This window comes from Chenopodium quinoa, unplaced genomic scaffold (assembly GCF_001683475.1).
Source record: "Chenopodium quinoa cultivar QQ74 unplaced genomic scaffold, ASM168347v1, whole genome shotgun sequence".
NCBI lineage: Eukaryota > Viridiplantae > Streptophyta > Magnoliopsida > Caryophyllales > Amaranthaceae > Chenopodium > Chenopodium quinoa.
In genome coordinates this window covers 1,506,094-1,512,093 of record NW_018742987.1, presented here as the reverse complement: position 1 = coordinate 1,512,093, position 6,000 = coordinate 1,506,094, and positions in this window count along the sequence as shown.

Genomic DNA, 6,000 nt, shown 5'->3' with positions numbered 1-6,000 from the left:
AGCTGCCGAAATACGTACATAAGCAAAAAAATAAAACTGCTGTACGACAAGGCAAGCTGAAGCAAAAAACAAGGCAAAAAACTCAGAAAGCGGCAAGTCTAAAGTTAAGCACATGATGAACCGCAAGATTCTGAAGACGACTGCCCGAGTTCCTATGCTTCAGCCGGCGGATCAGACTGATCAGCGTTGAGTCCCATGGTGGCCTCAGCCCCAGCAGCAGAAGAGGCGGGCTTTGCACTTTGCCGAGCCTCCCTTTCCCTCTGCTCAGCTTCCAACTCCAGTCTTTCAGCTTCCTCTTCGGCTTCCTCAGCCTTAAGAATTTCAGCTTCAGCTGGAGTTGCATACTTCATGTGAGGGTCTTCGGGATTCTGGACCCACTCAGCACATTTAGACCAGTCCAGTTTCGGCTCAGCATGAAGGCAGACTCTTCGGCATACTCGGAATCCGTTTCTGAAACCCATCTCATATTCCTCTTGGGTATAAACATGGACCTTGAGTAAAGCCTCAGCGTCAGCCAGCTTCTTCTGGGTCTCCTCCAAGTCTTCCTTGGATTTCTTCAGCTCATCAGCGACTTTGGAGGAGGAACCCTTCAGCTCATTCAGCTCTTGCTGAATTTGGAAAGCCTTTGTCTGAGCTTGGGCCACTTCAACTTTCTGGATCAGCAATTGATCCTCAGCCTTTTGGAATTTAGCTCTTTGAGCTTCAGCAGCAGCAGCAGCCTCTGAGAGTTGGACGTCTTTGGCCAGGAGCAACTCTTCAGCAGCCATTCGGCTGGCTTCAAGAGCCTCTAGACGCTGCTGTACTTCAGCTTGTGCAGCAGTTCCTTCTTGAATTCGGCTCTCAATAGCAGCCTTGAATTTGGAGACGTCCACTCCCATATGCTCCTGGAGGAATTTTTCCCCTTCCATCAGTGGGGGAAAAACCTCCATCTCCATAGCATCGCAGAAGGTTTTCAGAGCTTCGGCAGCTTTTTTACCGTACTCCTCAACCTCCTGCTGCTTCTCTTCAGCTGCTGCTTGCTTCAGCTTAGCAAGCTTAACTTCCTCTTCAGCCACCTTCCTTTCGTGCACAGCAGCGTCTACCCTATCTTGTAGGGTATCAATCAGCTCTACAGTGAGAGTCTGATTGTGCACGAACTGAAAACAGGAAGACAAAAAAAATAAGTAATAAAAAAAAAAAATAGAGCTGAATTTCGGAGGAAATGAAGGAAAATTACCTGCATCATCAGCAGTTGGTTAGACCTGGCTGGGTCAGGAACTGATCTACTGGATTCGCCCATCCCAGCAGTGGCCTTCAGCGACCAGATCCTTGCCCTGTCTACTTCGGACATGCCAGCAAAATTGCCGAAGTAGGCTGCAGCTCCTTCTCGGTTTTGACCCCATATGAGGTCCCAGATGTGATCTGGGATTGGAATTCGGGGGGCCGAGAAACCCATTTCTCCAGAATGCAGAGTCTGGAAAGAAGGGAAGGACGACGATGGAGCTTGATTAGCCTTGGTTGTCTCAGCATCGTCCTTCTCAGAGGAGTCAAGTACTATGACCTCCTCTTCTTCAGGGGTGAGGACGAAAGCCTCAACCTCTCTTGCGATATCTGCCGTGAAGCCTTCAGCACTTGACATCGCGGCATCTTTATTTTCGTGCTCAGCAGCACTCTCCTTGATTTCTTCTTGGACCCCTCCCTTAGGTTCGGGAGTTCTCTGATCCACCTCCATCTCAGGAGGTGGCGGAGGGGTCTTTTGAGGAGATTGGGGTGTTGGCTGGGGAACCCTCGGCGATCCATTGCCTTCCTCAGGATCCCTTATTGCGACGCCGATGGTCATCGGCCTCTGCTGAAAATCATGAGGGCCGATGATGGCCATCCTTCGGCGCCTTTTCAGAAGGGGCTGCTCGTCCATATCTGAGTCTGAAGACTCTTGTATTTGATCTTCGGGACGAACAGGAGCTTTGCCTTCTCTGTGTCTGTTACTCTCTTCAGACTGTAACAGACAGGGGGGAAGAAGAGTGTGAGTAAAAAAAAAAAAAAAAAAAAAAAAAAAAACTCACCGAGGTTTTCAGCAAAGCCTCGTCTTCTTCAGCTGCTCTAGCTGCAGCTTCGGCTTCAGCAGCTCTGGAGGACCCTTCTCCTCCTTCACAAGCCTCAAGTACCCGTGCAACCTCTTCGGCTGTGCGGGCAGCTTCAGCTTCTTCGTTCAGCAGCTGAAACCAAGGGTCTCTCTTCTTCCACCAAGGCTTCTGCCTCTGATACAGAGCAACAGCCTCAATTTGGAAGTGGGAAGAGTCCAGATGAACTTCCCTATGCCTCGGCTCAGTGATAGACGGGGCCCGTTCAGTTACAACTCGCTCTCGGTTAACACCAAGACGAGCGTAGTTAATACCAACGTTGGTCTCGTCCCGCTCTGAAAAAAGGAAAGGGAAAAAGTTTAGCTCAGATATGTTGGCACAGCATAAAAAAGCAAAGCGAGAGAAGAAAAAGAGGTAGTTAAAAGCCTCGGCCCCAGCCGAAGAAGCTTACCATCCTTAAACTTTCGGCTGAGGCCAACAGCTGCTAGCATATTCTCTTGGAAAACGTAATGCGTATCGGGGAGCCAAGTCTCCGGGATATGCTGCATTCGACCACTCCCCCCCGGGTTCGGCAGCTTGCCGAAGATATGTTGCTGATCCAGGTTCGGATCCGCCCCGTTATCTGCGGGGGGACCTAGACTTCCCATTTCGGGATCAGGCTCAGCTAAGTACCGGGGAGCGCTGAAGACGCAAGGGTGGCCCGGATCTATGGGTGCCCTAACCCAAATCCATTGACCTCTCCAGTCCTTGTCTGAAGAGTCATTTGGCCACATGGTCAAGTATTGGGGCCGGGACTCAATCCGATACCACCCAGAACCATGGCTTCCGTGCCCACTCTGAATATTTGGCACTAGCCGATGGAGCTTTCTGAAGCAGTGCAGGTTCGGCACGTATTTGAAGAACTTGCAGACCCATAAGTATGTCATCACCCTTCGGATGCTGGTGGGGGTTAGCTGACATAGGGAAATGTTGTAATGGATCAGCAAGTCTCGGACGAAAACGTCCAAAGGGAACCTCAGCCCATACTGAAGCTGTCTCGTGTACACCCCCACATACCCCGGGGGTGGACGATGGATTCTATCGGATGCTGAGGGCATTCGGCACCAATATCCATCAGCTTCAAAAATGCCGTAGTGCAACTCAATTTGCTCAGCAAATCGATATTGATCGGCGTTCTCTACCCACCATGAGTAGGGGCGGTTCTTTATCATGGCCGAAGCGACTTCGGCATTCTCCCACTCTGAAAACCCAGGGAGGATATCCCAAAGGACAGCGGGAATTTCATCATCCCGTCCAGAAGCACTCGGCTCATCCGTTCTTTGAGGAGGAGCCGAAGAAAGGGGAGTCGCCCTAATCCCATCAGCAGGGTCAGACTCCGGCCTTCGACCATTCCAGGTCCCAATCATGTTCCTAGGATCGGGAATCGGCCTTGCTCTTCTTGGAGCACGGGCTCTACCTCTAACTCCTCTTGCCATGGATTATTTCGAAAAGAAAAGTCGAAAGAAAAGGGGAAGGAGTTCGAATTCGAAGAAAAATAAACTGAAATCAAAGGAATTTACCTTAATCTGAAGCGAAAGTTGCCGATTTACGAGTTCGTAGTGGCAAGTCTCAGTTTCTAAGCTCAATGCTCGGGGAGTTTGCGAAGTTTTGATACGGATTCTCGGTTTCTCTCTCGAAGAATTCTGGGTTTGTGTTGGTGAATAAGTGAGGAGAATGACGCGCCTCTGTTTATATCTCCAGGTACGGGATACGAAGAGTCTGTGCTTTAATTTCTCTTAAGTACCCACTAAGTAACCATTAAACACATGTCTTATGATTAAACCGCCCATTATCCGTCCAACTTCCGCAAATCATTAACCGTTGTTATCTCATTAATTACGGTTTAAATTCAAATTTTTGGATCAATTAAATCATTTACTTCCCTCCTTTTCTGAGTTAAATCAAACCCGACCCGTCATTCTTCCAAATCGGGTCTGGGGGGCAAGTTGTTTGGGTCCAATTTAGTCAAAATTGGGCCTGAGCACTAAATGATCCAATTAAAAGCCCAAGGTCAAGGTTCAACTCTCCAATTGCTCAAAAGTCAAAAGTCAGCCCACAAAGTAAGCCAATTGGGCTAAAGCCCAACCTCTCCAAGTATGATGAGGTATAAAAGCCCTCATATTAACACATTCAAGGAGAGATCAGAGACATCATCACATACACTATCTCATACACTGATTATTCCAATTCATATGCTCATTCTTGCATTGAGAAATACTCCACAAAAGCCTCAAGCTACAAACTCTCTTGCGTAGTGTCTTCCTTTTTACACATTGTACTGACTTTAGCATCGGAGGGGCCTTCCTCGGAAACACCCCCGAGGCTAGTTTACGTGTGTTCACTGTGCAGGAAACCTTCGGCCCAACACAGCTTGGATCGAATCCAGTCTTCTCCATTTCAGTGGACCTTCGGCAAGGTCCCATTGTTTTCAACCGAAACAAAAGATTTTATTAAATCGGATTGAGGGTTTACAGAATTATACCTGTATATAAGCTGAATAAAAAGTATATAAAATTTTATTAAACCTTCCATAACTCGGGTTCATGTTATAATTAGGTCGGGTACTAATTCAGGTTCGGATTGTTTTCGGGTCGGATTAAATCGGTTGACGGTTACTATCAAGTCGGGGGCTGGTTCGGGTTCAAGTCATAAAGTATTGGATCAAATGGATTTTCGGTTAAGATCAGGTTCAGGTCAGATTACAGGTCACTAGTACTTGTTATACATATTTACAGCCAAGCCCCTAAATTGTATTTTCTAGTAATATAAGAAGATTAATGTGACTTCAGTCATGCTGCCTGATGTGTTACTTATGCATCGGCCTCCTTAAATTTTGGAATTATTCCCATAAATTCACAAGTTTTAAGCCAAAATCTACATGCTTCTCCAAATCACCCCAATAAAGATACCTAATATAAGTGATCAATTAGTACTTGCCATTGGAAGAACAATCATTCTTGCATAACAATACATGAAAAACAAATACCTGAATCAGGTTATACATTACACTTATTGAACGAGTATGATTTCTAGTCGTAAATAACTCTCAACATGTACAATCGTTGCCGTACAACCTTGTGACATGAACTTGGTGCTTTGAAAGCCCTTCCTAACATATGGAACAAGGATGCATATACTGATGTATATGATACAACAATTCCTGTACTCATAGTTTTTGCCTTCACCAAAGTTGCTATTCACTGTTCCATATCCGAGCATCTCCGCTTCCTTGATGGACCAAGTCTGGGTTTTCTCTCCCTCAAACGTGCTGCCATGATCATTTTTGCTACATCCTACACCAAATATTACAACCAAATATTCAGTAAAAAAAAACAACAAAACTGTAAACCACTTGCAAAATAGACCAAAATGCAACACACCTTCACACCAATATTCCCATGGGGTGCTTCTGCATCCCTTGCCGTCCTAAAGTGTCTTTCTCCATAGGCAATGTCTACCATCTGCATTATATTCAACAACACTTTTAGCAATGACAATAAAGCCATGACTGTGAGTCTATAGCAATGTATCAAAGTAATCAAATAAACATCACACTACATACTCCGAGCTTCCCAAAGTCCCCTGAATTACGTCGATCGTCCTTAGATGCCATTCTAATTTGCTTCATAGACCATACCTTTACCCTTGGGAACATATCCCACCGCACAGGATTCCTGTTCAGACGGTCAAGATAGAAAATCTGCACATATTCAAACAAGTCATTTGTACGCTCCTTGTAATAAGGTATGTAGAACCATAACACAGTGTTAGAAACTTGCTTACAACGGCAAATATCACACAACCACCATACCCACCAGCAAATGCATTAGCATAAAAGCGACGTGCAAAGCTTGATACGCTATCCATTAATTTTTTAAGTACCAAATCACACCAATCATAC